Here is a 15608-nt window from a genome sequence, read left to right on the forward strand (position 1 = left end):
CTCCATAGTAGGAAGGCAGGCACCTGGATTCATCATCCGCACCAAGACTATGGCTCAAGGGGAAAGAAATTCTCCAAAAAGAATTTGGATGTCTTTCAGAAGGGTAAATGGAGACAGAAAGTAAAAAGACAATGAGTACGCTCAGGTCACATTTCATTCTACTTAAATAAACAAGTAGTTATAGTATCCTTGAATACAAATTAATGGCAAAGATGCCTTGTCTGCTAGTGGTTTTATTGACTGAAGTCATTGAAATAGTCTTCAAGATAAAGTAGTTCATCGGGTGTTATATATTATCTTCCTTCCTTCCCTCCCTCCTTCCATTCTTTCCTTCCTCCTTCCTTACTTCCTTTCTCCCACCCTCCCTCCCTCCCTTCCTTCCTTCCTTCCTTCCTTTTTTTGTGGCACAGATTCACTGGTAAAATGCTGATCCTAATTAATCCCCAAGTGGAGACAGGCTTAGTGGCTGGCAGAGGGGTCATAAACTTTATTTATTTTATTGGCCTCAGAGATGCTGGAATCTCTGTTCCAACATGAGTAGCTTTGGCGCAGGTTAATATTTCTACCCCCGCTCACGGCCTCCTCTCATCCTCGCGCTCCCTCCATAAAAGGAGCGCATTGAACAGAGTTCCTTTTCCTAAAAATGTACACCATTCCCCTTTACCCTTCTGACATCATTCCCACTCGCTCACCTCACCGGTGCACACATTCTTGTGCCAGCCTCGTAGGTATGGTAGTGATGGAGGACTTCACGGAAGAAGAAAGGAGTTGAGCATTTCAACTTTCCTCCTGCCATGGAAAGGATTTTAGCCTTATCTTGTTAGAAAAGGCCACAGTAAACTCACAGAAAAGAAAATAAGCTAAAAAATGGTGGGCAACTAACTCATTCATCTTGTTTATCACTGTATTTCTGGCACGCAGTGCAGAGCTTGGCATATAGCAAGTGTGCCTTAGCTAAGTACCTTTTCTGTATCCGCTTCCACGTTCCAAAGATATGAGGATCTCTGTCACCTTGGACTGAATGTGAGACCGTTTATCAAATAGTAAACCAATGGTACTGAGCACCAGCTGTGTGCAGAACTGTGTTAGAAGCTATGGGGTTGGGCAATAATGATATATTCCTCCATGCTGTGTACCTGTAAGTAGATAACTACACGTTTGGTAGGAGATGCTGTAGCACACTGCCTGTCAGCCATCTGCCTTAGAATCTAGCTGTGCTTCCATCTTTACTCTAGTTAAGCTAGCCAAACGCCACACAAGAAACCACAAAGCCCAGTTGTTCTGGGACAACTGTGTGCAGCGCTCACTGGCTTTCTGTGGACAGGATTTGGCCCATAGGTCTCGTCTGTTGCCAGGGCTCAAAGGAAGTTAGGGATTAAATAAACCTATTTCTGGGTCCTAGAGTAATGTCATAAGCCCATGAGGTCATAGTCCCAATGGCACACTTGGCAAGTTCAGGGCACTGTTACGCCACCTTTGTTCCCCCCTGAAATCCCAGCATCTTTCATGCATTTATTTTTATTTATGTAATTTAATTTAATTTTTAAAAATTAAAGTATAGTTGATTTACAATGTCATGTTAGTTTTGGGTATACATCAAAGTGATATATATATATATATAATTTTTCAGATTATTTTCCCTTATAGTTTATTACAAAATACTGAGTACATTTCCCTGTGTTATACAGTAGCTCCTTGTTGGTTATCTATTTTATATATATTAGTGTGTATATGTTCATCCCAACCTCCTTATTTGTCCCTCCCCCACCCTTGCCCCCTTTGGTAACCATAAGTTTGTTTTCTATGTCTGTGGGTCTATTTCTGTTTTGTAAATAAGTTCATTTGTATCTTTTTTTTTAGCTTCCACATATAAGCGATATCATATGATATTTGTCTTTCTCTGTCTGACTTACTTCACTTAGTATGATAATCTCTATGTCCATCCATGTTGCTGCAAATGGCATTATTTCATTCTTTTTAATGGCTGAGTAGTATTCCATTGTATAAATATACCACATCTTCTTTATCCATTCATCTGTCGATGGACATTTAGGTTGCTTCCATGTTGTGGCTATTGTAAATAGAGCTGCAATGAACATTGGGGGTACGTGTAGCTTTTTGAATTATGGTTTTCTCAGGCTATATGCCCAGGAGTGGGATTGCTGGATCATATGGTAGTTCAGTTTTTTAAGGAACCTGCATACCGTGCTCCATAGTGTCTGTACCAATTGAAATAGCTTTAACAACTCATTTAAAATGCACCTGATATTAAAGCAAGTTCTCTTATTGTGTTTCAAGCGCTTTTTTTCCTCCCCATTCCAATCTCATAAGTTTTGTTCTGTGACAAAGGACGTGTCTCTGTGAGTTTCCTTTTGCATCTCCTCTTTTGATATCGTATGATAGCCTTTTTTTTCCTTTTCAGCGTAAATGAATTTATAGCCAAAGTATGGAATGAACAGAGGTTTTCATCGTCAGTAGTATTGACATTTTGGGGCTGGGTCACTCTTCTTTGTGGAGGTTTTCCTGTGCAGTGTAGGGTGTTTGGTAGCATCGCTGGCCTTTGCCGCTAGATGCCAGTAGACCACCCCCTCCCTACAAAAGTATGGCTCCAGACTTTGCCAGATATGTAGAGGCATCTGAGCAGGGGGTGCTACCTGTGGAGAAACACTGACTTGTAGCGACGTGATTTTTCTGCCTAGAACCATAATACCGTTACTCAATAGCCACAAGCTGGCTGATAGATTGTTTTCCTGTATTTTACCAAAAAATTCATGTGAGGAAAGTGCTCGTGACGAGGGGGGAAAATAATTATAGACCCTTACAGACTATTCCTTGACCAAGACAATGCCTTGCACCACCCGTCACCTCCCTCATTCACTCTGTTTCCCACTCATGCACTGTTGTTTTTAACAATCGAGGCAGATGTTGCCGAGGGAGACCCGCTGCAGAACTTCCGGAGAGTTCTCTGGGTGGAGGGTTATCTGAGTGAGCTTGCCCCAGGTTCATGTGGGTGAGGACATTTTTAGGGGCATCCTTCTGACTGGAGGTCCATTCTGCTGCTTCTACTTGATCCTGAGGTTGCTTGTTAGCGCATTGACACGCAGACAGAAATTATTGTAAATGGATTTTTTTCTTATTACTGACTGTTGTGAGAGGGCGTGGTATAGATGGTCAGAAAGCAACATTAGAGATCGAAATGAGAAACACCAAAGCAGATGCTCGTGGTTGGATATTAGAAGTGCAGCTGGCAAAGCAGGAATGAAGCCGTATCGACTTGCCCTCTGAATTGTTTACAGTTGACTTCAGAAATGAGCATTTAGGAGTTTCGTAGGTGATTTCCAAGGTGACTTTCGGCTCTTTTCAGGGGTACCAGGGTATGTCCCTCTCTCACTTTAAAAGTAAAACTTTCGGCAGTAGAGCAGGGAGGTCAGGTTTTTTGTTGTCGTTGTTTGCTTGCTGTTTTTGTTTTCTGCAGGCTTTTCCGACCAAAGTGGATGGAAATGACTTTGAAGGACTGGGGAGGTGGGGGTGGCTTGGCTTCTTCTGTGTCTCTGCCGGCCCACTTCCTCGTGGCCCCTCACAGCGAGCCTGGAACGCTGATGGGCATGGGGGTGGACACGGGAAGAAACCTCAAGGAGAGAGGGCAGAGGTTGGAGCAGAGCTAGCATTTGTTGGACCCGTTTTTGGTTGACATTATCTCGTAAGTTGCTCACAAGAAACCTGCATTTCTTCCTTATGTGTAGATGAGAAACGATATGTTGACTGTGAGAAAACTAAGAAGCACCAGAATTGACATTAAGATCTCCTGTTGTGGGACTGGGAAACCCATCCTTTTTCTGTTCCACCCTGGTGCCCCTGGACAAGATGCAGTGTCTGTCTTACCAGCCTCTTGTGATGAGGTGTCTGTTGTAGGTGGGCATCCTCTTTGATGAGATATGAAATGTCAAGCCGAAGCGTGGTGATTACATAGCATGGAACTGCCAAGAATTTGTACATATTGGTTACCATCTGGCTACAGAGCATCATATTTGACTGCCAAAGATTAATTAAAATATGCTCTGTTGTTTGTTACTTAAACACATAATGCCTAGCAAAGAAAAGGCTAATGAAAGTACAAGGTTACATGAAATCTTTACAGATACATTATTTTCTTCTTTTTAATTTAGTTTTTTATTTTATATTGGAGTATAGCTAATTTACAATGTTGTGTTAGTTTCAGGTGTATAGCTAAGTGTTTTGGTTATACATATACGTATATCCATTTGATACATATATCCGTATAGGTGATTACAGAATATTGAGTAGAGTTCCCTGTGCTCTACCATAGGTCCTTGTTGGTTATTTATTTTATGTATAGTAGTGTGTATATGTTAATCCCAAACTCCTCATTTATACCTTCCCCCACCCCGACCTTTTCCCTTTGGTAACCATAAGTTTTTTTTCACAGATATATTATCTTCTTTTTTTAAAAAATTAATTTATTTATTTTTGGCTGTGTTGGGTCTTCATTGCTGCGCGCGGGCTTTCTCAAGTTGTGGCGAGTGGGGGCTACTCTTCCTTGCGGTGTGCGGGCTTCTCATTGCGGTGGCTTCTCTTGTTGTGGAGCATGGGCTCTAGGCATGCAGGCTCAGTAGTTGTGGCTCGTGGGCTCTAGAGCGCAGTCTCAGTAGTTGTGGCGCACGGGCTTAGTTGCTGCGCGGCATGTGGGATCTTCCCAGACCAGGGATCGAACCCGTGTCCCTTGCGTTGGCAGGTGGATTCTTAACCACTGCGCCACCAGGGGAGTCCCTGTTATTTTCTATTTAAAGAGACCATTTAAAGTTTTATTTGTAGTTCTAGAATTTTGTTTCACAAACATTTCTGAACCCCAGCGTGGCTCTAGAATGTTTGAAGGAGACTTCAATGAAGTGAACTAGAGCAATGAATTACTCAAGAACTGGTAAATTGGGAGTTTTTCTCATTACGTTTCTTATTTATAGATCAAAGTCACCTTTCTTGAAGCCCCATTCTTGAAGCTGTGGATCAGACTGTCCGTCTTGCCATGGCATGTGCTGACATGGTTAGCTACATGCCCCATTGTCCCCATAGATGCTAGGGAGCCTGACTGTCTAACCACCTGTCCTCCAGTCACTCATGGCCTGCAGAGGGAGCCACCTCTGAACTTCTTAGTGACACTGGTCCCTTGTCCCCAGTGCCTTCCTCCTGGCCTTGGTGAAAGGTGCCTGTTCTCTGGGTCTCCCACGGAACTTGCTCCTCTGAATGGATCTTCTGGACCCACGTTATTTCTCTGTTCCAGCATGGCCACGCCCTGAGAGGCTGAGAGAAGCTGAGCTTCTTTCTTTATTCCTCTACCCCCTGCCCAGGCAACTCAGGTATTTCTACATTGCCGAGAGCTGCCCGTTGTCTTTCTTCCCAGGCTTCTAAGAGCCATACCAGTGACACGTTTTTCCAGTTCCCTGGATTCTTTGCTAGAATGTTGAATGGAATTAAGTAAAATACTCCTAATTCAACAAAGTCTTGCTTATCCAGCTTGACGTTCCAGCCCCCTCGATCAAGTGCCCTCAGAATTTCATCGCAGGAGAGCCCCCTGGCCCCTGCCAGTTCTTAGGGACGTGGTTCTTCAGGTACACAGCTTCTCTCCATCCTTACCAGACCCAGCAGGTTCTGTTGAGTTGTAACTCTTCTTTAACTCTTGGGCAGTTCGTGGGGGGTGGGTGATGGGGGTAATATATTAGTTTCCTATGACTCTGCTGTAACGAATTGCTACCAACTTAGTGACAGAAAACAATACAAGTTTGTTATGTTACAGTTACAAAGGTCAGAAGTCCTGAAATCAAGATGTCAGTGGAAGAGAAGTCGTTTCCTTGCCTGTACAGCACTTAGAGGCCAGTCGCATCCTTGTCTGGGGGCCCCTTCCTTCATCTCCAAGGCCCGCAGCATCTTCAGGTGCTTCTCTGTCTCTGTCTCTGTCTGTCTCTCATTTTCTCTCTTTCTCTTGTTCTTTCCCTGACTTCTGCTGTCATTGTCACACCTCCTTCACTGACACTAACCCTGCCCCCCTCTTCTAAGGACCCCTGTGATTACACTGAGCCCACCCAGATAATCCAGGATCATCGTTGCATGTCAAGATTCAAGTTTAATCACATTAAAAAAGCCCCTCCTGCCATGTAAAGTAATATATTCACAGGTTCCAAGGATTAGGATAGAGATATCTTTGGAGGGTTGTTATTTTGTCTACCACAGACACCTGCTGTTTTACGGGAGAGGGACAACCGTAGTGGAAAATGCTAGCTCTTCTTAAAACAATGATGGGCTGCCTTGTGCCGGGGACTACCCATGCCCCTCCTACCAACCAGGAGGCTGGCTGTCCTCTTCTTCTGCTGGGTGGCGGGTTGGCCGGTGCAAATCCTCACCTCATCGCCTGTTTCTGTGGATCAGCCCTGGCACCATTTTTGTTATTCCAGGTCTTCTGGGAAGCAGATGCCAAGACGGGATTAAATATGCAGGGAAACATCTGAGAACATCTGGGGATCTGCCATAGAAGGGGAAATAGGGAGGGGCATGGGGGGAACTGAGAGAACCTTTAGCCCATGAAGCCAGTCTGACCCCGAATGGAGAGTGATGCCCTGCAGTCCAGTGGAAGTTCAGTGGCACTGCGGGGGTGCCCTCAAGCCAGAGCTGGCCATCGGAGGACCCCCGTCTCCAAAGAAGGGCTTTGCCTGAGTATACGTCACATTCAGTTACTGGTCAGTAGCAGCAGGCTGTGGGAGGTATAGAGCCTTGGCAGACACGTGACACTGGATTTCCGAGCTCAGCAAACGGGGCCCTTGTTCAGTTATCTTCCCTGTAGCTGCAGGTCTATGACAGGCATTCTCAGTCTGCCACAGACACCATTTTGACTTTCAAGCATTAGGAGGTAGACCTTAGACCACAGACATTACCACATGAGACTCGGGAGTGTAGTTTAAGTATCACAAGAGAGGTATAACCTTCTTGGAAATTAAAGGGAAGGAAAGAGCACACACACTTAGAACAAGAAAAATGTTACTGGCCTTGGTAATGGACCTTGCAGGGGGATTCACAGTCTGTTGGCTAGATGCTGGCTGAGAGGAGAGGGTATCCCTCATGGAGCAAAGAAATGAGCACACAGTCAGAAGCGGGAGGATGTGTGTTGTGTCTGCGAACAGTGAGTGGCGCCATCACGTGTCTGTAGGAAAACAATGATGGATTTGGCCATCAGCTAGAGTCATAGGGTGGAGGGCAGGCAGCAGCTTGAGTGGGAGTTAGCCAAGCGCCAGGGAAAGAAAAGTGTCTGAGGGAAGAAATAGCAAGTGAAGGAGAAGAGGTCCTTCTGAGTGAAGATGAGGTCTAAGGGAAAGGACTGAAGATAAGCCATATTAATGGGTAACAAACGTGGGCTTGTCATTAAATTCGAAAAGTGTTTAGGTGTTGTGAGAGAAGGGTACTAAAAGTAGCGTGAATATGGTAGCCTACTGAATTAGGGAGTGATGGACAGAGACGAGTGGAAAGAAAAACTCTGACTGGAAGTTGGAGGGTGAGGGGTAGAGAGTGTCTTAGGATTCTGTAGACTCTTGCACAAAAGAAAGAAAGAGGCAGATGTAATTACCGAAGATGAAGTGTCAGGATAATGAAGTACCCCTTTTCTGTGTTCCCAGAGTATGTGCGTTTTTCACGGGCCAAATAACGATGAGAATCAGTGTGTGATAAATACTATCTCCTCTGGCAGATTTGTGAGCGCCTCGAAGACTCATTCATCTTTGTGTCACCAGGACGTGGTTCACAAACAGGACCGTAGAAATATTCAGTAAGAAACTATTGCATAGAAGAATGAGGACTGGGTATCGGGAAATGAAAACCAGTATCAGTTGACTCCGTGGTGAGGGGTAGGCACTGTCAGGCACTTTCGTCCGCATCGTTCCACCAATTCTCCAACCATCCTATGAAGTAGGTATTATTCCGACTTAAGAAGCGAAGAGACTGAGGCTTTGAGGCGTTATCTAACTTGCCTAACTTCCCATTACTAGTAAATGGCAGAAACAGAGCAGGACGCGGGAGTGCACTGGGGGAGGTGACCAGAAGTGTCCTCCACGGTAGAGAGCTTTGATGTGGTTTTTGAAAAAGCCTGGTTTGAGTTAACGCTAAGAAGTTAAAGGAGTTTGTGAATAAACGGTTGCAATTTAGTGGTAAGACAATGAGCTCCTAGATTATGCAGTGAAAATGAGACCATGAGGTAGTGAGTAGGGCTAGTTTGGTCCAGGAATTGAATAGGGATGAGAGAGTGGAAAGATACAGCTGCAAGAATGGATTTGAAAACCCAGGATTTAGGAAGGATTTCTTTGACTTTACTTTCAGTTTGTTAAGAAAGTATAGCACAAAATACAAAACCATAGGAAACCAAGTTATGCTACGTGTTAACTATCTTTTGCTGTGTAACAAATCACCCCAAAATGTAGTTACTTAAAACAAGAACATACATATATTATCACACAGTTTATGTGGAATCTGGGCATGGCTTTGCTGGGTCCTCAAGCTCATGGATTCTCACAAGGCTTCAACCAAGGTGTCAGCCTGGGCTGCATGCATCTTAAGGCTTAATGAGGGGGGATCCGCTTCCAAGCTCAAGACAATGCTGTCGGGAGAATTCGGCTCCTGGGAAGTTGTAGGGCTAATGGCCTCAGTTCCTTAACACTTAGCCTTTCCAGAAGGCTTAGCCTGTGTTAACTGGCGTTATCAAAATGAGCACCTGGAGGGGTGGGATAGGGAGGGTGGGAGGGAGGGAGACGCAAGAGGGAAGAGATATGGGAACATAGGTATATGTATAACTGATTCACTGTGTTATAAAGCAGAAACGAACACACCATTGTAAAGCAATTATACTCCAATAAAGCTGTAAAAAATAAAAGAGCAAATGAGGAAGAGCCAGAGAATGCCAGCAAAATGGAAGTCATGGTCCTTTCTAACTTAATTTCAGAAGTCATATCCCATCACTTTTTATGTAGAGTCAAGTCACTAGGACCAGCCCACCCACAATGTGGGGACGGAATTTACACAAGAGACTGAACCAGGAGGCGAGACCACGGTGGCTGTTTTAGAAGCAGCCTACTACAAAGGGATCTGCTGGGATAGATGCTCTCGTCCAAGGAAGGAAGTAGAGCTGAAGCTGCCTGTGAATGCGCAGAGCTGAGCACGAGATAGAAGAGGAATAGGTTATGAAGCACTTGGATGTAAATATAAGGAAATCAAATGATTTATTCAGACTCAGCTTTATCTTTCTGACAAACCTTCTGCAACCAAAGTTCTGGAAAGAAGTTACCTGCCACCTTTCCTGACCCTCTCTCAATTAAAGTGTTGGTTAAGGTAGAACCTTTCAGTATATCATGCTCATCTGAACATTTGATCATAGATTTGAACTCCTATAGTTTTTCAGTGACCGTTGCGCTTTTCCCAAATCCTGTCAAATGATTCAATAATGAAGGCATTTCTTGTGTTTCTGGAGCCTCAGTTAAGCTTTGAAACACACATTCTGTGGCTGGACAACTTTTTTTTTTTTTTTTTCACGGTGCTCAGTGGTCAGAGAAGAGCAGTGGTTGAGATAAGGTCCTGTACACACTGATGGTCTATTGCAGGTATTCAATAAAGAAGGATCCAGTCTTGTTAATGGAAAAAAAATTACCATTTTTATCCTCTAAAACCCAGAACATAGTTACTGTGGATTAAAGAAAATTTCAAAGGTCTTCTTCATCTTTGTGGGAGAAAAAGTTGGGTCAAGAGTCTGCCTTCTCACAAGGGCATCAAAGACAATGAAATGGTAAAAGAATAATCTCTTCAACAGATGGTGCTGGGACCACCGGACATCCACATGCAGAAGAGTGAAGTTGGATCCCTGTCTCATACCATATGCAAAAATTAAGTCAAATGGACCAAGACCTAAATACAAGAGCTAATACTATACAACTCTTAGAAGAAAACATAGGAGTAAATTTTGTGACCTTGAATTAGGTCATGCTTTCTTAGACATGACACCAAAACACAAGGAACAAAAGAAAAATAAATAAATTTGACTTCATCAGAATTAAAATCTTCTGTTCTGCAAAGGATATCAGCAGTGGAAAAGCCCACAGATAGGGAGAAAATATTTGCAATTCATATATCAGATAAGGGACTGATCTGATATATAAAGGACTCTTTGCATAAAAATATATAAGGGACTCTTCAAACAACTCAATAAAAAAAAGACAACCCAACTTAAATACAGGCACAGGATTTGAGTAGATAATAAAGCAGATGTAGGAAAGGTCAATAAACACATGCAAAGATCCTGAACATCATTAGTCATCAGGGAAATGCAAATCAGACCCACAGTGCAATACCATTTCACACTTACTAGGATAGCTATAAAGAAAAAGACAGACAATAAAAAGTATCCGTGAATATGTGGAGAAATCGGATGCTTATACTTCGATTCTGTGAATCTAAAAGGCTATAGCTATTTTGGTAAACAGTTTGGCAGTTCCTCAAAAAGTTAAACACAGAGTTCATATACGATCTGGCACTTCTGCTCCTGGGTATATACCTAGGAGAGAGGATGGAAAACATAGCTGCGCGAAATTGTGTACACAGATATTCATGGCCACATTATTCATAATTGCCAAAATGTGAAAACAGTCCAAATACCTGTCGACTGATGAATGGATAAACAAAACGTTTTATAATGTATATAAACACTGGAATATTATTTGACCGTGAAAAGGGACGACGCACTGATGAATGCTGCACCAAGGAACCTCAGAAACATCACGCTAAGTGAAAGGAGCCAGACACAAAACACTGCATGTTGTGTGATGCCATTTACATGGAACGTCCAGAATAGGCAAGTCTGCAGAGAGAAAAGGAGATCTGTGGTGGCCGGGGCCGGGGGGAGGGAGGAATGGGGGGTGACTGTTAATGGCTATGGGCCTTCTTTTTGGGGTGAGGAAAGTGTTCTGCAATTAGATGGTGGTGACCAATGCACAGCGTTGTGACTATACTAAAAACCATTGAATTATCCACATTAAAAGAGGGCACTTCATGGTATGTGAATTATATTTCAAAAACCTGTTACTCGAAAGAGTCTCCCCCTATTTCACCTCTTCTGAGTTTTGAAATTTACTAAAATGAACAATAGTCTGGACTACGTTGGAGGTGCCTAGGGACCAACTTTCCCACAAAAACCTGTCACAACAACCTAACGGCCTGGCTTTCAAAGGATTGAAATTCCATTCAGCATGAATGTAAAGGGCAGGAAAAAAACCCATTCTTTGTCATTTCAGTGTTTTGAGTTTTCATTAACATTTTGTTCCTAAAGATGAGTGGTAATCTAACAAATGTAATTAGATGAGATGCTAACACTTGTCACAGAAAATCTCCAAAGAAAGAGTTCAAGTGCTAACATCCCATCCCCTGAATTCTCAATTCCATTTTTAAAAGTAGCAATAATTGTTTCTGGAGCATAGGCTCAGATGTGTTTAATGTATTTTAAAACAATATATTTCTAAACACAAGATATATAATGACAAAAATTAAAAATGCCCACAAAGAGGATATTACCACACATGACAGCTTATTTTTTGATTTGGCAATTTTCTGCTAAACTCATAGCATCTGGAGAGAGCAGCAAGTAACAAAATAAGACAGATTTATGGAACCCACACATGGCAATATTTTTGTGTGAAATTAGTCAAAATCATTTTACTTGTAGATGAAGGAATGGATTCCAACAAGTTTGCGTTTTTTAAAGAGCAATCGTATTTGGTCTTAGTGAACTGGAAGATCTGAGCAATGCATTGGATTAGTTGATCACCAGCATTGTAACTCACAATAAAATCTGAGGAAGTGGGCCAAGCATCGGCTCTCAGCAGATTAGGATAATAATACATTGATTTTCAATAAGTAGAATTCAACCCATATTGCAGTCTACCTTCATATCCAAGGAACCAAGGGGGAAATAAACCATTAGAAGAATTTTCCACTGAAATTTCTTTGTTTTGCTCTTATGTATGCCTAAAATTTTCTGACACCAAAGGGTGAGACAGGCATACATGTGCCTCATTCGAAGAAAATCTAATGTACAACATTTCAATTTTATAATATAATTAAGAGAAATGGCTGATTCCAGGTCTGGGGCAGGGTAAGTACAAGATGAACCTGAAACATAAAATAAGGAAGGTATATATATATATATATATATATATATATATATACACACACACACACACACACACACACACATATACATACACACGCACACACACCCCTACATACATATATATAGTTATATGTATGTATAACTATGTATATGTATCTATATCTATATGTATATCTACATATGTCTATATATCTGTATAGATATATATACACACATTTACTGGCCTGTCACAAGGCTACTGTTAGCCAAATCTAGGACAATTTGAACATTAAAATAATTAAGTTATGTGATTATTAAGTAAACAATAATGAATGAATTCAACAATAATGAGTTATAAACCATTGAAAAGAAAAGGGAACTTACAAGTTCATACCAAAACGAAATAGATAAATGGAGAGAGAGGAGGGCTCTTGCTAATAGTTGAAGGCCGAGGGTCTACTGGTAAGTGCAGGGGAACTGTGGACTTGGAAAACTATCATTTCGCAACCATTGTGGCAAGATGCAATTCGGGCCATCATTGAAACCCTCTTTGCAAATCAAGCAAGAATCTTCAATGGATTCTTAACACAGAAAGACATTTTGATGAAGAACAGGATGTTGGTGTGGGTTTAAAGTGTCTTCCCACAGATTACTTCTCTGTTGTAAGGGAGGCAGATAATCTAGTACCTCTGCAGTGAAGAATCAGATCATACTTTGTACCTTGATCAAAGTTGCCATCACCCACGAAGCACAGGTAGACGTTGTGTGCGTCCAGGTGTGGCGCTCCCAGGAGACCATCACATCACCTAGGCAGTGTTTCAGCCGAGAATGCATAAACTCAATATAATCAGGAGGAAAGATCAGACAAGTCCCAAAGGGGAAACTTTCCATTAAGTAAAAGAGGGGCTATATTTTCCCCCAGTGTCAATATCATGAAAGGTAGAGAAAGGCTGTGGAAATGTTTCAGAGGAAAAGAGGTCAGAGACCTCAATGCGCTACCTGACCCTAGAAAGCTTGGGTCCTGTTCTGGAGTGGGGGTAGGGCAACGCTTCATATGGCTCTGTTAGGCCAGGTGACAGGATTGGAATCCGAATTGCAGATTAGATAAAAACATTCGCAGATACTAAACTTGTCAGGACTGACAGCTGCGCTTCAGTGACGTAGCAGAATATTCTTATTCTCAGGAAATACACATTGAGTTGAGTTTTTTATGGGTCAAGGCCATGGTATATTTAATTTCCCATCAAATAGTTCAAAAAATTAGATGTATCTAGAGAGCTATATATTTAGATAAAAAGAACCAGTGATAGAACAGTTGGGGTAAAATGTTAAAAATAGGTGAATCTGAGTAAAGGGTATATGAGTATTTTTCATATTATGTTTTTTCCCACAATCCATCTGTAAACTTGAAGTTATTTCCAAATAAAAAGTTAAAAATATATCCTTTAACTGGGAAGTTTTTATTTCTCTTGGCAAGGGATTGCTTGCTTGTGAAGAACTCAGCAAATGAGCCCCTTGACTTGGGAAATCTACTAGAGCTTTCAAATATGATGACTTTGCAAATTACAATTGGGATGCAAGTTTGGGATTATGTTGAGAAGGAAAGGCAAAAGGCTAATTTTATTTCTGTTTAGGGGCTATTTGGTTACAAGGAAAACAAACCCATGTTAACCAAAAGGAAATTTATTATAGGGAACCAAGAGAATTTCATGAAACCCGACTGTGGGAAGTACTACTGCCCTCATGGGAACTATTAAGATGTCCGTCATCTCTGTCTCTGTCTCTCTCTGTCTCTCTGTCTCTATCTCTTAACTAGTTAGTTCTGGCCAGATAGAAAAGGGAAGCTACTTCTTCAGCAAAGTCTATAGAGGCACTTCCAAGTAAGAGGGTATGGGCTGTGCAGGTACCCCAAATAGTCTTTTAATGTTGAAATTAAAAAAGAATCGCTGACCATTGCTCTTGCATTATTAACTTTTATTAATAGTTATTAATTTTATCAATAATTTATCCTAAGGGTAATATAAGATAAAACAATCTTAATTTGAGCACGATACGCTTCAATTTGCCTTTTATAACGATCACAATGACATAGCACGGGGAGAGCATTTTAGAGAGACAAGAGTCAATGTGGGATATAGTTTTGATGCTCTTCTTGTAATTCAGGCAAAACACGGTGACTTGAATCGGGGTAATGGTAGCAGTGGAGGTGGAGAGAAGGGAATGGATGAGGGACATTTTTAAACGACACGGTTGTAAGCCTTGGTGTTGGACTGAATGTGAATGAATGAGGAAGAGGATGTTTTCAAGGATACCTCCCAGGTTTCCAAGTAGGAGGGACTGGTAGAGCCATTTATGGGGATTGAAAACATTGAGGAGGAGTTATTTGGGGGGGAGGAAAGGACATGAATTCAAAATGGGTCTTTTTAAAGTTGAGAAACCAAAAAGACACAAAGAGAACTCTCGGGTAGCTAGACATATGGGTTTGGAACTTGGGCCACTGAAGAGAGAGCTGATGTAGATGATCTTGATAAAGGTAATAAGTGTGTGGTATTTGAAGCCATGGAAATTGATGCAATACTTTCATAAGAAGGGAAAGAGGTAGATAAGAGGAGATACTTGGACCAAACCCCAAAGGACTCCAACATTTAAGGAATAGATGGGGAGACGAGATCTCCAGCCGGAGTCTGAGAAGAGATGGCTTGAGATGTTGGTGGGACATCAAGAGAGTCCAGTGTGGTCAAACACTCTTGAGGGCTTCAAAAAGGAGCAGGTGGTCAACTGTGTCCTATAGTGATGCTACTCGGATGGGTCAGGTATCATTCTTATCCCCCCCGCTTTGCAAATGGGATACCCGTTAAGGCTCACAGAGCTTAAATGACTCACTCCATGTCGTGGTGCTATTATTATTAGGTGATGAAGCTATTAGGTGATGAAGCTGGAGTTTGGACTCAGGTCTCTCTGACTCTAAAGCCTGTGCTTTTATGCCTTGCTTCATTCATTTGGCCAACAAACAGTTATTTCATCCCTACTCTGGATAACAGATCCTGGAGATAACGTGATGAGCAAAACCTACATGTTCTAGAGCCCGTAGTCACTGCATTGCAGTTTGGCGCCAGTGGAGAGGTGCAGTTTGTAGGGAATGGGTACCCAGGTTGGATTAGTACTGTGTGGCCTCCCAGCAAATTCCTGCAACTTCGCAGTGTGAAGCAACATCCACCTCTCATCCCACAGTTTTGTACGTCAGAAGGTTGGGTGCACTTGGCTGGGTTCTATGCGCAGAGTCTCGTAAGACAGAACCCAAGGCTGGGCTTTTATCTGGAGACTCTAGGGAAGAATCCATTTTCAGGCTCCCTCAGGTTACTGGCAGAATCCACTTCCTTGCTTCTGGAGGACTAGGGTCTCCATTTCCTTGCTGGCTCTCAAC

This window comes from Neophocaena asiaeorientalis, unplaced genomic scaffold (assembly GCF_003031525.2).
Source record: "Neophocaena asiaeorientalis asiaeorientalis breed wild unplaced genomic scaffold, Neophocaena_asiaeorientalis_V1.1 scaffold30, whole genome shotgun sequence".
NCBI lineage: Eukaryota > Metazoa > Chordata > Mammalia > Artiodactyla > Phocoenidae > Neophocaena > Neophocaena asiaeorientalis.